We start from the raw sequence: 18,293 nt of genomic DNA, 5'->3' as shown, positions 1-18,293 counted from the left end.
AAAAATCAGGATTCTTCCCTTTTATGCCTTCCCTGCCCTGCTGTGCTCCCTGTATAATCTACTAGGGAATATCCTGGAGTTAAATGTCCTGCTGGGAGCAGTCCTGAACAATGCAGCATCCCCGCCACACAAGAAGAACACTTGCAAGGCTGACCAGCTGTCTCCTTCCACCCACACCTTGTCCCCCAGCACTGAGAGCAGCTCCCCGGGCCGGCTGAGAGCTGCCCCTGGCAGGCAGCAGAGTCCCTGCCCCAGCTCAGCGCCCTGGGCTGCAGGACCCTGCTCTGCAGGACAGCCCTGGGCACCCTGGCTGCTGTAGCCAGGAGATAATCAGAGGATGGACTTACAGAATCTGTAGGCATTGGGATGTTGCAGCTTGAGGAGATCACTGCAGGAGCTGCAGCTGCCTTGTCCTGCAGCCAGAGGCTTCCTGTGTCAAGGGCTGGCCATGATTCTCACGCAGTCACTTCTCAGCATCTTCCCAGCCCTGACTGACTGAAGCTCTCTGTGCCTCTGTGCTGTGCCCGGGCTGGCTGCAGGCAGTGGCCCAGCCCTGCTGGGCTGTGCCCAGGAGCTGCTCCTGGCCAGAGCTGTCTCTGTGCAGCGCTGCCGCTTGCCAGGAGCTGCCTCTGTGCCAGGAGCCCGGCCCAGCTCAGCAGCACAGACACAGCACAAGGACTGTAATGACCCTCTCGGGGCTCTGGTGCTGAGGCCCTGAACATCAGTCCCTGAGAGGGAGATGAAGAACCCTCTCAGGAATTCAAAGTCACAATCAAACTCTGAAGTTTCTAGAAGTTTTAATGGGTGCCACTGAGGGACAGGACTGAGAAAGTGTCCCCAGGTTCCAGTGAGAGCAGAACACTGCAGGCAGTGATGACGGGGGGGACAAGCAAGGGCAAGGTGTCTCTGATGCTGAGCAAAGCTGGATGTGTTTCAGGAATGCAAAGGGCCAAGGCCTGAGCCCCAGCCCCTGGCAAGGCAGATCCTGTCCCTCCCTCAGTGCTCAGGGCTCTTGCCGGGGCACTGGGATGTGGGGATGGGCAGTGCCAAGGGCAGCACCATGGGGCGGCCCCTGCCAGGCTGCTGAGCAGGGACAAGGAGGCCCTGAGGCCCCAGGGCTGCAGGGGTCCCTTGTCTCCTGCTGGCCTCAGGGCCAGGGCCAGCAGCCGTGGCCCAAGTGCTGCACAAGTTGGCTCTGTCAGGGCCTTGCAGCTGCTGCCCATCCCTCTGCCCTCTCCAGCCCAGGCTGTGCCACGCTGTCCCTGCCCTGCGCCTCTGTCCCTGCAGGCTGTCCTCATCCCCCCGGCTGCCCCACCTGGCTGGCCCCTTCCTTTGCTGGCAGCTCTGCCTCCTGCCTGCCTCTGCCTTGGCACACAAAGCCTTGCGCTTGATACCAAAAGGGTTCATTCCATTTTTACCGTGTCTGTGAACTTTTAGCAGAGGAACAAGGCATGCAGGGGCTGCTTTCCCAGCAGGGACGGTTGGACGAGAAGAAGAAGACACCTGGCTCAAGGGTGCAGTGCTAGAAAAAACAAGGACTGAATCTGGGAACTTGGGGTGGGTTTTAAGGAAATGGGTGAATTGTAATACGCATGTAGCGACTGTATGTGAGCAACACACTTGTAGAGTCACGTGTCCACGTAAGGTTAGGAGTTATCCCCTGCTGGAGCTCAGGCCTGAATAAATGATGCTCTCTTTAACACCAAATTAGTGTTAAGGAGTCTTATGCTGATATTTTGGAGATTTGGTGACAGCAGGGCCTCACAGAACCAAGGAGTCAACAGTGACACTGTGGGACCCCATGAAACCAGTGGTCCATTGTCATAGTGCAGATCCAAGGATCCATGGTGGCACTGTGGAACCAAGGAGATGGTTGTTGACAGTATGAACGCTCATGGAACCATGAGCCACTGTGACACAGAGTGGCCACATGGAGCCAAGGGGCCATTGTGACTCTGTAGATCCAAGGAGACCCTTGTGACTGAGGAACCTCATGGAACCAAGGGTCCATTGTGACCCTGTGGGGCCCTGTGGAACCAAGGGGACCACAGTGACATTGCGGGGCTTCATGGAACAATGGACACCATGATGACACTTTGGGACCCACTGGAACCATGGGGCCATTGTGACACTGCAGAGCCTCCTATAACCAAGGGGCCATTACAGCACGGCAGGGCCTCATGGAATCAAGGGCACCATTGTGACCCTGTGGGCTCCATGGGACCAAGGGTCCATTCTGACACCGTGGATCCAAGGACACCATTGTTACACTAAAGGGCATCATGGAACCAAGGAAGCCATTGTCAGGAAAATTAATCCACAAACACCAGAGGTTAATGTCCACAAAGGAAATAGAGGAGTCCCATTACTGTATTTGAATAAAGGGAGAGGCCATGGGGCATTCCCCTGGTGTCTGTCAAGTTGTTAGAGGATGCAGCCTCCTTTCTCTCCTGATTTCCTGGCCGCATTTCCCTCTCTCTTTCCCCATTGGCTGAGGTACTTGAGAGGTACAGACTTCCCAAATCACTTAACACAGACCCCATCTAATGTGTACCCCTCCCTTTTTTTTTTTTCCAATGGAATTTATGGTTCTTCCCATTGCTTCTTTCATTTCTCAGTATCCATCATTACCTATCAGCAGACCCCACAGTTTGTTTGTAAAGACAAATCCCTCTCACTCCTTTCATCAATCAGTGGAATTCCTCCCACTGTTTCTTTGACCTCTCAGTATCTGGCTTTTACCTATGAGCAGACCCACAGTTTATTTGCAAAGACAAATTGATCTCATTCCTTTCACCACTGTGGGCCAGTGGGGCTTCATGGAACCATGCAGACCATTGTGACACTTGGAGGCCTCGTGGAACCTAAGGACCATTGTGGCCCTGCAGGGCCTTGTGGAACCAAGGGCACAACAGTGACACTGTGAGGCTGCAAGGGACCAAGGGGGCATTCTCACACTGCAGAACCAAGGGTCCATTGAGGCACAGTGGGGCCTCGTGAAGCCAAAGGGCCATTTTGACACTTTGAGGCCTTGTGAAACCAAAGGACCCTTGTGGCACTTCAGGGCCTTGTGGAACCAAGGTGACCATAGTGATCCTGTGGGGCTCAATGGAACCAAGGGGCCCTTGTGACACTCTGGGGTCACATGGAACCAATGGTCGACTGTGACACTGCAGGGCCTTATGGAATCACAGAGACTGTTGTGACACCACAGGCCCCATGGAACCAAGGAGTCCATTGTGACACTACAAGGCCTCATGGAACCAAGGAACCATTGTGACACTATGGGACCTTCTCGGGCCAAGGGGCCGTTGTGTCACTGTGTGGCACCATGGAACCTAGGAGTCCATTGTGACACTACAGGGCCCCATGGAACTAAGGATTCATGTAACGGTGTGGGGACTCATGGAATCAAAGGTCCATGGTGATATTGCAGGGCCTCATGGGCCTGGGCAGCAATGGCAAATTGATTTCTCAGAGCTGCCCAGGAAAGGGGGAGATCGGTACCTGTTGGTGTTAACAGATTCCTTTTCAGGATGGCCAGAAGCTTTCCCCACCAGAACTGCCAAAGCACGAGAAGTAACCAAAGTATTGTTACAGGAAATAACACCGCGTTTTGGAGTCCCAGCCACAATGTCCTCAGATAGAGGCCACACTTTATTTCAAAAATTGTGCAGCAAATTAACCACCACTGAGGCAGAGATTGGGAACTCCACACTCCAGATCATCCTCAGTCGAGTGGCCAAGTAGAGAAAATGAACCATTTGATTAAGCAGCAAGTTACAAGATTAAGACAAGAGACAAAATTACCTTGGCCTCGGGTTCTTCCATGGCCATTATTACGAATTCAAACCAAGCCGAGAGTAAAAGAGAAATTGAGTCCTTTTGAAATATTGTACGGGAGGCCATAGAGGGTCCAAGAAGGCATCACCCCCACCCAAGTCGGGGAGGAAACCCTACACAAATACATGATGGCCCTAAACAAACAGCTCAAAGAAATTGAAGAACATGCAGCTAGGGCTCGAAACAGAGAATCAGATGGAGCAGTACATGATGTACAACCCGGAGATTATGTCTATGTGAAATCTTTTTCAGAAAAGACCCCAGAACCACAGTGGGAAGGAGCATTCCAGGTGCTCCTGACCACCTTTCCTGCAATCAGGATCAAAGAACAAGCTGCCTGGATTCATCATACCCGAGCGAAGAAAGCTCCTGAAAGATTCTGGAAAGTGACGCCGAGTGACAATGAACTGAAATTAAAACTTACTCAGGAAAGTGAATAGAGTGTGGGTGAAATGTTAGCATAGCTTAACACCTTTTAAAATGAATAGTCAAATGAGCATCATTTGGAAAATGGCAATTTTTTGTGATTATTGTTGTAGCCATAGCTACAGAAGGAAATGCAACATTGCATGCATATAAGGTGACTGGTGTACATAAATGTCCAAGGAAAGCTTATGACTTTCACTCTCGTCGGTCCCTGAGTCAGATGTTAAAAATTACAAATGCGACTGTTTGGGAAGGAAGGAACATCTGGGGATGTGAATATGCATTTGTTCAAGATGGATTCCATGGGGCTCACCAAGAACCCGTGAAATTTACCCAAATTGGCCCAGAATGCTGTGACAGATGCTTAACTGGCTGTTCTGAGTTCTGACTTAAAATAGAAAGATGTGCAGTTAAAGATTTTAAACTTGACTTTAACGTAACCGAAATTTGTGCTCAAGCTGAGGTTAAGGCTACTCCCATGTTTGGGATCCAAACTGCCCCATTTTGGCTCCAAAGTCCCCTTTTGGGACCAAACTCGTCCTTTTTGAGGCCAAATTCCCCTTTTTAGGGGTCAGACTCTCATTTTTTTAAATCCAAACTCCCCTTTTTAGGTCGAAACTGCCCCTTTTTGGTGCTCAAACCCCCAGCTTTGGGCCAAATTCTCCCTTTTTGGGTCCAAACTTCCCATCTTGGCACCCTAATTCCCCTTTTTTGGCCCCAAATTCTCCCTTTTTGGGCCCAAACTCCCATTTTTTTGGATCCAAACTGCCCCTTTTTGGCTCCAAATTCCCCTTTTTGGGACAAAATTCTCCCTTTTTGATGCTGAACTCCCATTTAGGGGTCCGGCTCCCAGGGTTTTTTAAATCCAAACTCCCCTTTTTAGGTTGAAACTGCCCCTTTGTGGTGCTCAACCCCCCAGTTTTGGGCCAAACTGTCCCTTTTGGGTCCAAATTCCCCCAGTTTTGAGTCCAAACTTCTCATCTGGGCACCCAAATTCCCCTTTTTTGGACCCAAATGCCCATTTTGGGGAGCCAAACTCCCCTTTTTCATCCCAAATCACCCTTCTCAGCCCCAAATTTCCCCCCTGGATCTCATTGGGTCCTCTGGGTTGAACTTTTAGGGGTCAGGCTCCCATTGTTTTAAATCCAAACTCCCCTTTTTAGGTCAAAACTGCCCCTTTTTGGTGCTCAAACCCCCAGCTTTGGGCCAGACTGTCCCTTTTTGGTCCAAACTCCCATCTGGGCACCCAAATGCCCCTTTTTCAGCCCCAAATTCTCCCTTTTTGGACCCAAACTCCCATGTTTTCGATTCAAACTGCCTCTTTTTGGCTCCCAAGTCCCCTTGTTGGGACAAAATTCTCCCTTTTTTATGCTGAACTCCCATTAAGGGGTCTGGCTCCCAGGGTTCTTTTTAATCCAAACTGCCCCTTTTTGGTGCTCAACCCCCCAGCTTTGGGCCAAACTGTCCCTTTTGGCAGCCAAACTCTCATTTTTGGCTCCAAACTTCTCATCTGGGCATCCAAATGCCCCTTTTTCGGCCCCAAATTCTCCCTTTTTGGCACAAACTCCCATGTTTTCAATCCAAACTGCTCCGTTTTGGGTCCAAAGTCCCCCTTTTGGGACCAAACTCATCCTTTTTGAGGCCAAATTCCCCTTTTTAGGGGTCGGAGTCCCATTTTATTTATTCCAAGCTCCCCTTTTTAGGTAGAAACTTCCCCTGTTTGGTGCTCAAACTTCCAGTTTTGGGCCAAATTCTCCTTTTGGAGTCCAAACTTCCCATCTGGGCGCCCTAATTCCCCTTTTTCGGCCCCAAATTCTCCCTTTTTGGACACAAACTCCCATGTTTTGGATCCAAACTGCCTCTTTTTGGCTCCAAAGTCCCCTTTTTGGGACAAAATTCTCCCTTTTTATTCTGAACTCCCATTTAGGGGTCAGGCTTGTTGCAGTGGGGATACTGTAACATGCTGTATCAAACCAGGAGGGCCGTAGAAAATAAATATATATATGGACAGACTCTTGGTAGATGTTTCAGAGATGTTTATTTCTCCAGCCGCATGGCCGGGGCTCTGCCGAGGAACTCCTCAATCCCCGGACCCGAGGGTCCTTGCCCGCGCAGGGGAACACAGAACAACCAATGGGGAACGAGGCTGACCAGGGGCAGGGAAACCCCTTCTCTGTCCCAGGGCCCCTCTCCCAGGGCTACATGGCAGGGGGAGGAGACCCCGACATTTCACCTGTTTATTTTTAACAAAAGAGATGTAAAACTTAACATTGAAAACAACAAGAACAGTTTCAAAACAAAACAAGCCACCCTCCTGAGTCTTGAAATGTCCAAACAGATTCTCTGGAACATCTTAGGGCTGACAGAAGGGAGACAGAACTCTCTGAGCATGCTTTGTGGGGAAACTGAGGCAGGAGAGGGTTTCATTTCTTCCTTCCCCCTCTTCATCCCCCACTCGGCATTGGAAAGGGATTTTTGGGGAAACAATTGGCAAAGGTATGGTTTTGTGAGGGAAACCATGGATGAAAAAACGGATTTGGAATACACTGGGGGTAATAGGATATAGGGTAGGAGGGAAAGGTGGGATTAGGAAAGGGAGACTGTAGGGGGGGCTTATAATGGAGATACTGTCTAACATGACTGCGATTTTTAGCATATATACTGCCTTTTACAGGAACACCATCAGGCCCAGTGACTTCTGATGCTTGTAACCCTTTTCTACCTTGTACAATTTTGAATTCCACCACCTCTCCATCTCCCAAGCTTGGGATGCGTTTTTCAGGGTTATTCTTTTTAATAGTAGTTCTATGCACGAATATGTCTTGCTGGTTGTCACACCATGTTATAAAACCATAATTTTGCTTAACATTATACCATTTTACTATCCCTAAGATCTTAGCTACTATGATCTTTTCCTGCTGTTTTCTGTCTCGCTGCGTCTTTGCTCTCTCTTTTGGTTGCTCCCGTGTTGGAATTTTCGGAGCTGCTCGTGCCTGCGCGCTTTTCCCAGGGTCGCATTCGGGGCCGTGCGGGCCGGGCCGGGCCGCGCCGCTCAGTTCTCTGTGCGTCGCCTCCTCTGGTCGCAGCTTCCCTGCTGATGCCAGGCGCTGCATCTCGGCCGGGCCCCTGAGCAACAACTCCCCCGTGCCCTGCTCCAGCGCGCGTTTCAGCTGGGTGTGGCTCTGCTCCACTGCCACCGCCGCCAGCGCCGCCCGCGCGCTGCCCCTCTCGGCCGGGCGTTCACGGGGCTCACTCCATCACGCGCTGTGCGGGGCCGGGCAGGCACTGCTGGGTCGCCCCGCTCCCGCTGCGCCTCGCTCTGCTGCCAGCACTGCAGCTTGTGCCGCTCGGCCCACATGCGGGAACTGCCTCGCTGTTGCTCGCAGAGCACTCGATGCACGTGGCCTGGGCCACACGGTCCCTGAGGAACGCTTCCCTTCGCCAAGACACAGCTGACATTGCTCAACAGTCTCGGTAATTAAATAATATTCATGAAAATATTCTTCCATCGGCATGTATTTTGACTCAAATATTAACTGTGTCCAAGCAGTCTTCCAAAAGCCCTTGGTAAGAATTAAATCCCAGGAAACAGAGAAAAAGTTCTTAAACAACCATGCCAGGAAGTGTTTCAGTTCTTTTTGAGCTTGAATTGAGCTAAAATTTACAAATGGTTGTTCAAGAATCTTTTTAAGATAAATGTCCATATGCGGCTCTGAGAGCCAAGAGTCTTCCCACGATTCCTCCATAGTTTAGAGATGGAATGGCAAAACAAAACCAAGAAGAGGAATCCAAAGTTTCTAGGGTTTACTCACACAAATCAGTCTCTTAGGGATCGGGGATGGTTCTGCTCACAATTCTCCATCATTTGTTACAGCGGGGATACTGTAAAACACATATATCAAACCAGCAGTCCCGTGGAAAAGAAATATATATGTGCACAGATTCTTGGTAGATGTTTCAGAGATGTTTATTTCTCCAGCCGCATGGCCGGAGCTCTGCAGAGGAACTGTTACAGTCACGGGACCAAGGGTCATTTGCCTGCGCAGTGAAACACAAATGAACCAATGGGGAACGAGGCTGACATTGGGCAGGGAAACCCCGTGTCTGTCCCCCAGTGTCCCTCTCCCAGGGCTACGTGGCGGGGCGGGAGACCCCAACACCAAGGAGCCTTTGCAACACCAAGGAGCCAGATGCGCATGGAACCCAGGGTGCACTGAGACACAGCGGGGCCTTGTTGGAACCAAAGACACCTCTGCAAAAAGCAGGGGAGCTCCTAGAACCAAGGAGTGCATTGTTACAATAGAAAACCTATGGAACCAAGGGGCCATTGTGACACAGCGGGGCCTCATGGAAGCAATTGTCCATTATGACAATGCGGATCGAAGGAGACCATGGTGACACTGCGGAACCTCATGGAAGCAAGGAGCCATTGTGACCCAGTGGGGCCTCATGGAATCAAGGAGACCATTGTGACACAGGTGATGCACATGAAGCCAAGGAGCCATTGTGACACTTTGGGCTTCTTCCCTTGAGCTCTGCAGCTGGCTGTCCCAGCCCACTGCACCATGTGCCACGTGCTCTCCTCAGGGCTCTGCCTGCACACAGGCCCAGGAGAAGTTTTCCTGTTTGTAAGGAAAGAATGGAAAAGCCTGAGCAGGTTTCCTAAACAACAAACCCCACTCAGGAGCCACATGCTCAGTCCGGGCTGCCTGCAATGATGTCCCCTTTCTACAAGGGACACTGTGAGCAGGAATGATCTGTGGGAGCAGAATTCTCGCAGTCTTTCCACTGAATTCTCTGTCCCTGTCCTTTCCCTGGCTCTCTGTTGCAGATGGAAGCTGCTGGTGCCATTCTCAGCTTTAAGCCCGCTTTTGATGCAAGCACATGCTCCCAGGTGTGTTCAGAGGCTGTTGCTCAGTGTTGATGCAAAGCTTTTGTGTTCCTCATGGAACCAAGGAGCCATTGTGACACTGCAGGGGCTCATGGTATCAAGGAGACAATTGTGACAGTACAGAACCTCCTAGAAACAAGGCTCCATTGTGACACCGTGGGGAATCATGGAATCAAGGAGCCCATTGTGACACAGAGAGGCCGCAGGGAACCAATGGTCCATTGTTACACTGCGGATTCAAGACGACCATGGGGACAGCACGGAACCTCATGGAACCATACGTCCATTGGGACACAGCGGGGCCGCATGGAAACAAAGGGACCATTGTGGCAAAGCAAAGCCTAATGGAACCATGGAGAGCATTGTGACACTAAGGAAACTCATGGAACCAAGGCGACCACTGGGACACAATGGAACCTCATGGAACCAAGGCTCCATGATGATTTTGTAGGGCCTCATGGAGCACAGGATCCATTGTGACACGGCAGGACCTCGTGGAACCAAGGAGCCTTTGTGATACTCCAGATGCGCATGGAAGCCAGGGTGCACTGAGACACAGCGGGGCCTTGTTGGAAGCAAAGACACCTCTGCAAAAAGCAGGGGAGCTCCTAGAACCAAGGAGTGCATTGTTACAATAGAAAACCTATGGAACCAAGGGGCCATTGTGACACAGCGGGTCCTCATGGAAGCAATTGTCCATTATGACAATGCAGATCAAAGGAGACCATGGTGACACTCCGGAACCTCATGGAACCAAGGGGCCATTGTGAAAATCTGGGCCTCAGTGGAAAAAAGGACATCGATGATCGTAATTAACCTAATCGAAACTATGGGACATTGTGACACTGCAGAACCTCAGGGAGCCAGGGAGACCTCACGGAGGAACCTTATGGAAGCAAGGGGCCATTTTCACACTACGGAACCAAGGAGACCACTGTTGACAGTACAAACCTCATGGAACCAAGAGGCCATTCTTATACAGCGAGGCCTCATGGAACCAAGGGGCCATTGTGACACTGCAGGGCCCTGTGGAACCAAATATTCATTGTGACACAGCGGGGCTGCTTGTAACCAATTGCGATACTGCGGATCCAAGAGACCACGGGGACACTACGGCACTTCATGGAACCAAGGGGCTGTTGTGACACACCAAGGCCTCGTGGAACCAAGGAGAGCATTGTGGCAGAGCAGAACCAAGGAGGCCATTTGGGCAGTATGGACCCTAAGAGAACCAAGGCTCCACTGTTATACAGCAGGGCCTCCTGAAACCAAGGAGCCATTGTGAACCTGTGGGGCATCATGGAGTCAAGGGCACCACTGCTACTGAAATCTGCTGGAGAGAAACCTTCTCACACAGTTTGGAGGATTTGAAAGCAGCTATTCTTTATTACAGCATGGTGGTCACTCGGGTGATCCTTCATGCATTTGAGTGCACTGAGCATGGAGTGGACAGAGTTTATACCAGACACACTGATTACATATTCATTAGTTATCCCCACTTCCTTTGACTTTATTGGACATAGGTGTAGCCCTTATCACAAGTCCTATCTATTTCTCCAAGCCTGTGCTGTTCTGTCCCACTGTCCTCGATCAGAGTTAATGTTGTTCTGTCCTACTGTCCTTGTCACAGTGCTCGCCCCACATGAGGGGTGTCTGCAACCCCCCCATCCAATGGGCTTGGGCTGGGCAAGTGTTCCCAAGGGAACAGGGATGGGACAGCTGGGCTGGACTGACCCAAGGGATGTTCCATTCCGTGTCACACCGTGATCAACAAGAAACTGAGAGAAGCAGGAGGTGGAGGGCATTAATTTCTTTTTTCAGGCCTTTTTCTTTCAAACAGCACCTACACATACAAAACCCTCTCCTGCCACAAGGTGGTTGAGGATTTTCCGCTGATAGGAGATTTCCTGTGCAGTTGCTTTGCTTCTGTTTGTGGCTTTTGCTTTTTGTGGTTGGTTTGTTTGTGGGGTTTTTGTGTGGTTGTGGGTGGGTTTTGCTTTGGTATTTTTGGTTGGGTTTTAGTCTTTTTCCCTATTGATCTGCGTTTCTTCTGATGCATATGTTTTTTCTTCCTTTTCTTGTGGCTTGGTTGGCACCTGATGGCAAGACAAATTGATCCAACTCAGTCCACTTGCCCAATTATGTTTTGCAGTCACCATTAATGAGATGACTTTGGTCGCAGACTCCCTGCAACTTGGCAGCATCCACAAAGGCGTTGAAAGTGCATTTCATCCCATTGCAGAGATAATAGAAATGTTCCCCAGTGGTGCTCAAGGGCTGGCCACTGAGGGATGGCACCAGGGAGTGGCTGCCAAGAGGACTCTGGACCATGGATGACATTTGACCCTCATTGTTCAGCCCAATTCCCACCCACCCCATGTTCCACTTCTTCAGCCCAGCTCCCACCAACCTGGCTCTGAGGAGACCCCAGCAGAGCCTGGCACAGGCCTGGCTGGAGTCTGGGCACACAACATGCTCTTCTTTTCCCTCCCACAGGGCTTCTGCAATCCCTGCCTTGTCCTGCCAGGGCCTGCAATGGCTGCAGGAGGATTTGCCACATGCCCTTCCCTGCTGAGCCTGACCAGTCTGGGACTCTCCCAACACCTGGATGAGAAGGCCAGTTCTTTCCCATAGGAAGGAAAGCACAGAGCCCTGGTGTTTCAGGGGCAGATTAGAGGCAACAACCAGAGGCCAAGGCCAGCCAGAGCTGTCTGTCCTGGCAGCTTTTGTCTGGGAGAAACCCTTGCATCTAGGCAATTTTGGAGGAGAAGTACCAGTTTTGGCCATGGGTGCTGGGACAGGAGGGATGGATCTTTTCTGTAGGAAGGAAAGCCCAGAGCCCCAGTGTGTGAAGGCAGGTGAGAGCCAGCTCTCAGGAAGCCAAGGGCAGCCAGACTTGCTGGTAATGGCAGCTTTTGACTGGGAGCAATCCCTGGATATAGGGAATTTTGGAGGCAGAATCCCATTTCAGCCATGGGCCCCTGGATGAGAAGAACAGTTCTTTTCTCTTTGAAGGAAAGCCCAGAGCCCCAGGGTTTCAGGGGCACATGAAAGAGACCCTTGACATGCCAAGGTCACTTGGAGCAGTCAGGCCAAGCCAACCACACCTGTTACCCGTTCCCTCGGATCCACGGGGCCCCGCAGTGTCACAATGTTGGTGTCATATTGGTCCTTGGTTCCATGAGGCCTTGCTGTGTCACACTGGCCCCTTGTTTCCATGGGGCCCCACAGTGTCCCAATGGTTCCCGCGTTGCTTCCATGGGGCCTTGCAGTGTCACAGGGGTCTCCTTGGTACTGCAGTATCACAATGGACTCTTGGTTCCATGGGGATTCACAATGTCAGAAGGTTCCTTGTTTCCACAAGGTCCTGCAGAGCCCCTTGATTCAAGGAGGCCTTGAAGTGTCATAATGGTCTTCTGAATTCCATGAGGCCCCACAATATCACAATGGACCTTTGATTCCATGCGTCCCCACACCGTTACATGAATCCTTAGTTCCAAGGGGCCCTGTAGTGTCACAATGCTCTCCTTGGTTCCATGGTGCCACACAGTGACACAACGGCCCCTTGGCCCAAGAAGGTCCCATAGTGTCACAATGGTTCCTTGCTTCCATGAGGCCTTGTGGTGTCACCATGGACTCCTTGGTTCCATGGGGCTGCAAAGTGTCACAATGGCCCCTTGGTTCCATGGGGCCTGTGGTGTCACAACAGTCTCCGTGATTCCATAAGGCCCTGCAGTGTCACAGTAGACCATTGGTTCCATGAGACCCCAGAGTGTCACAAGGGCCCCTTGGTTCCATTGAGCCCCACAGGATCACTATGGTCACCTTGGTTCCACAAGGCCCTGAAGTGCCACAAGGGTCCTTTGGTTTCACAAGGCCTCAAAGTGTCAAAATGGCCCTTTGGTTTCATGAGGCCTCACTGTGCCACAATGGACCCTTGGTTCTGCAGTGTGAGAATGCCCCCTTGGTCCCTTGCAGCCTCACAGTGTCACTGTTGTGCCCTTGGTTCCACAAGGCCCTGCAGGGCCACAATGGTCCTTAGGTTCCACGAGGCCTCCAAGTGTCACAATGGTCTGCATGGTTCCATGAAGCCCCACTGGCCCACAGTGGTGAAAGGAATGAGATCAATTTGTCTTTGCAAATAAACTGTGGGTCTGCTCATAGGTAAAAGCCTGATACTGAGAGGTCAAAGAAACAGTGGGAGGAATTCCACTGATTGATGGAAGGAGTGAGAGGGATTTGTCTTTGCAAACAAACTGTGGGGTCTGCTGATAGGTAAAGATGGATACTGAGAGACGAAAGAAGCAATGGAAAGAACCATAAATTCCATTGGAGAAAAAAGGGAGGGGTATCCATTAGATGGGGTCTGTGTTAAGTGATTTGGGAAGTCTGTACCTCTCAAGTACCTCAGCCAATGGGCAAAGAGAGAGGGAAATGTGGCCAGGAAATCAGGAGAGAAAGGAGGCTGCATCCTCTAACAACTTGACAGATCCCAGGGGAATGCCCCATGGCCTCTCCTTTTATTCAAATAAAGTAATGGGACTCCTCTATTTCCTTTGTGGACATTAACCTCTGGTGGTTTTGGGTTAATTTTCCTGACAATGGCTTCCTTGGTTCCATGATGCCCTTTAATGTAACAATGGTCTCCTTGGATCCACGGTGTCAGAATGGACCCTTGGTCCCATGGAGCCCCTCAGGGTCACAATGGTGCCCTTGATTCCATGAGGCCCTGCCGTGCTGTAATGGCCCCTTGGTTATAGGAGGCTCTGCAGTGTCACAATGGCCCCATGGTTCCAGTGGGTCCCAAAGTGTCATCATGGTCTCCATTGTTCCATGAAGCCCCGCAATGTCACTGTGGTCCCCTTGGTTCCACAGGGCCCCACAGGGTCACAATGGACCCTTGGTTCCATGAGGTTCCTCAGTCACAAGGGTCTCCCTGGATCTGCAGGGTCACAATGGCCCATTGGCTCCATGTGGCCACTCTGTGTCACAGTGGCTCATGGTTCCATGAGCGTTCATACTGTCAACAACCATCTCCTTGGTTCCACAGTGCCACCATGGATCCTTGGATCTGCACTATGACAATGGACCATTGGTTCCATGGGGTCCCACAGTGTCACTGTTGACTCCTTGGTTCTGTGAGGCCCTGCTGTCACCAAATCTCCAAAATATCAGCATAAGACTCCTTAACACTGATTTGGTGTTAAAGAGAGCATCATTTATTCAGGCCTGAGCTCCAGCAGGGGATAACTCCTAACCTTACGTGGACACGTGACTCTACAAGTGTGTTGCTCACATACAGTCGCTACATGCGTATTACAATTCACCCATTTCCTTAAAACCCACCCCAAGTTCCCAGATTCAGTCCTTGTTTTTTCTAGCACTGCACCCTTGAGCCAGATGTCTTCTTCTTCTCGTCCAACCGTCCCTGCTGGGAAAGCAGCCCCTGCATGCCTTGTTCCTCTGCTAAAAGTTCACAGACACGGTAAAAATGGAATGAACCCTTTTGGTATCAAGCGCAAGGCTTTGTGTGCCAAGGCAGAGGCAGGCAGGAGGCAGAGCTGCCAGCAAAGGAAGGGGCCAGCCAGGTGGGGCAGCTGGGGGGATGAGGACAGCCTGCAGGGACAGAGGCGCATGGCAGGGACAGCGTGGCACAGCCTGGGCTGGAGAGGGCAGAGGGATGGGCAGCAGCTGCAAGGCCCTGACAGAGCCAACTTGTGCAGCACTTGGGCCACGGCTGCTGGCCCTGGCCCTGAGGCCAGCAGGAGACAAGGGACCCTTGCAGCCCTGGGGCCTCAGGGCCTCCTTGTCCCTGCTCAGCAGCCTGGCAGGGGCCGCCCCATGGTGCTGCCCTTGGCACTGCCCATCCCCACATCCCAGTGCCCCGGCAAGAGCCCTGAGCACTGAGGGAGGGACAGGATCTGCCTTGCCAGGGGCTGGGGCTCAGGCCTTGGCCCTTTGCATTCCTGAAACACATCCAGCTTTGCTCAGCATCAGAGACACCTTGCCCTTGCTTGTCCCCCCCCGTCATCACTGCCTGCAGTGTTCTGCTCTGACTGGAACCTGGGGACACTTGCTCAGTCCTGTCCCTCAGTGGGAGTGGAGGAAGCTCAGATTTGCACGAGGCTGCTCTGAGTGCCAGGGGTTGGAGGAGGGAAATGGTGGGGTGGGGGTAGGGACAAAGTGTGATTGATTGTCAGCCATAAAGGGCCTTGATGTTCAGATCTATTCCGACTGCATTAGGAGGAGCCAGGATCAATATCAGCTGGAGATCCCCGATATCAGTGTATAACAGGAAGAAGGTAAACAGGGCACAGAAGAGAAATCATTTCTCCTTGTATTGTTACCACAGTACATTCACTTTGAATAGACTTCTGAAATCTGTCTAATTAACCACAAAAGAATTGAAGGCAGAAATGATTCCCAGGGGCTTGTCCTGTTAGGGTGTTTTGAATTGTTTATGTATAAACAGGAAGAGAATAAACTGGGGAAAAGTTATTATTTCATTAATTTTTTAAAATAATATGTTCACTTTGAAAACACTTCCAGAATTGCTCTAATTAACCACAAAAGAATTGTGGACCTCAATGATTCCTGGGGGCTTGTGCTGTTAGGGTGTTTTGAATGTTAATGGTCCTTTGGCACTGAATTCCTGACCTGAAGAGCTGAAGGCTGAAGAAGCCTCTGCAGAAGTAAAATTGAGCAGCAGCCTCCAGGTTGCTGAGGATGTCAGCAGCCCCCACTGAGGCCATCGCTGCCAAGAGACCGTGGGGGCAATGAGCAGACAAGGAGAGCGTCCCTGGGGCTGGGGAAGCAGAACTCAGAGGCACCCCCGGCTCCAGGTGGGAAATGGGCTCTGGGATGGGGCTGTGAAAGCCCTGCCTGGGCTTGGCCAAGCAGCACAGCCAAGCCCTGACCCCATCCCCTGGCAATGGGCATCGGTGGCCTCACAGGATGCTCGTGGCTGTCCCGCAGCACTGGGATGTGGGGTGTGGGATGGGGAGGGCAGGAGAGCAGCAGGAGCCCTCCAAAGCTCTGTGGGCTGCGGGAGGAGGCCACAAGCCCTGGGGCTGGCAGGAACTGGTGTCTGCTCATGGGCCTCAGTGCCAGGGACAGCAGCCACAGCCAGGGGACACAAATCTCACTGCTGGGCTGATGAGGCTGACAGCTGGACTGGGGCCTCACAGAATGAGACCTAAAGACAGTCAGAATTGACCCGTGAGAATATGACAGGGACATTTTGCAGCTTCAGTGAAAGCCACAGAGAAGGCCAAGAAGATAATCCATGAGAGAAGATGTTCTGGACACAAGGAGAGGATGTTCTTGTAATGGGACCTTGAGAGTGTACAAGGAAGAGCTTGTGGATCATATGTAGCAGCTCTACCTTTGCTTGTACAGCTGATTGTTTTACTGCCTGAATGGTCATTGCTTGTTAGACAGCCTTGTCATTGTTTGCTCAGCAGCCAATCTCAATAGGCCACAGCCATTGTGAAGAGGTGTAAGAATAGCAGGAGAGAAAATCAAAACTTCTACCACTTTGGATTACAACAAGTGTGTGCTGTTCTGTCCGCCTGCACAAAAGCCACAGCAGACTTTGGCCCATTCAAGAGACTTATTTGGAGAGTTCCTTGGGAAGCAGCACTTAAAAACAAAGGGGTCCAGGAAAGATGGAAGTGCTTCAAAACAGAAATTGTGAAGGCGCAGGAACAGACTGTCCCTGTGTGCCAAAAGATGAGCCAACGAGGAAAACAAACAGCCTGGATGGGCAAGGAGCTTTTGAAGGCACTCAGGGAAGAAAAGAGGGTGCACCACCTTTGGAAGGAGGGTCAGGTATACCAGGAAATGTTTAAGGGAGTTTTTAGGTCATGTAGGAAAAAAAGTAGAGAGGCAAAAGCCCAGTTAGAACTCAATCAGGCCAATTCTGTGAAGGACAAAAAAAAATATTTTTATGAACACATTAATGGCAAAAGGGAGGGCAAGGAGAACCTCCATTCTCTGTTAGATGGGGGAGGGAATTTAGTACCTAAAGATGAGGAGAAGGCTGAGCTACTTAACCCCTTCTTTGCCTCAGTTTCCAACATTGAGACAGGTCGTCCTCAGGACAAGTGGCCTCCTGGGCTGGTAGATGGGGACAGGGAGCAGAAGAGCCCCTGTAATGCAGGAGGAAGCAGCTGGTGACTGCTGAGCCCCTCAGATGCTCACAGGTGTCTCTGGGAGCAGATGGGATCCATCCTAGGGGGATGAGGGAGCTGCTGGATGAGCTCCCCAAGCCGCTCTCCATCATTTACCATCAGCCCTGGCTCACCGGGGAGCTCCCAGAGGACTGGAGATGCCAATGTGAGCCCATCCACAAGAAGGGCTGGAGGGAGGATCTGGGCAACTCCAGGCCTGTCAGCCTGACCTCGGTGCCCGGCAAGGTTATGGAACTGATCACCCTGAGTGCCATCCCACGGCATCTACAGGGTGGCCGAGGGATCAGACCCAGCCAGCGTGGATTTCAGTGTCTTCATTGATGATCTGGATGAGGGCATTGAGTCCACCACCAGCAAATCTGCAGATGACACCAAGCTGGGTGCGAGTGTGGATCTGCTGGAGGGTAGGAGGGCTCTGCACAGGGACCTGCACAGGCTGGATCCAGGGCCCAAATCCAACCACGGGAGCTTCAACAAGACCAAGTGCCAGGTCCTGCACTTTGGCCACAACAACCCCTGCAGCGCTACAGGCTGGGGACAGAGTGGTTGGACAGCGGCCAGGCAGAAAGGGACCTGGGGGCACTGATGGACAGCAGGCTGGACATGAGGCAGCAGTGTGCCCACGTGGCCAAGAAGGCCAATGGCTCCTGGCCTGGATCAGAATGGAGTGGCCAGCAGGACCAGGGCAGGGATTCTTCCCCTGGACTGGGCACTGGTGAGGCCGCACCTCGAGTGCTGTGTCCAGTTCTGGGCCCCCAATTTAGGAAGGACATTGAGGGGCTGGAGCGTGTCCAGAGAAGGGCAACAAGGCTGGTGAGGGGTCTGGAACACAAGTGCTGTGAGGAGCAGCTGAGGGAGCTGGGGTTGTTTATCCTGGAGAAGAGGAGGCTCAGGGGAGACAAGGAGGTGTCAGGGCACGGCTTGGGCTTGATGATGTCCAA

Source organism: Coloeus monedula (genome assembly GCF_965178545.1).
Source record: "Coloeus monedula genome assembly, chromosome: 35".
NCBI lineage: Eukaryota > Metazoa > Chordata > Aves > Passeriformes > Corvidae > Coloeus > Coloeus monedula.
Note: the sequence above shows the minus strand (reverse complement) of the source record.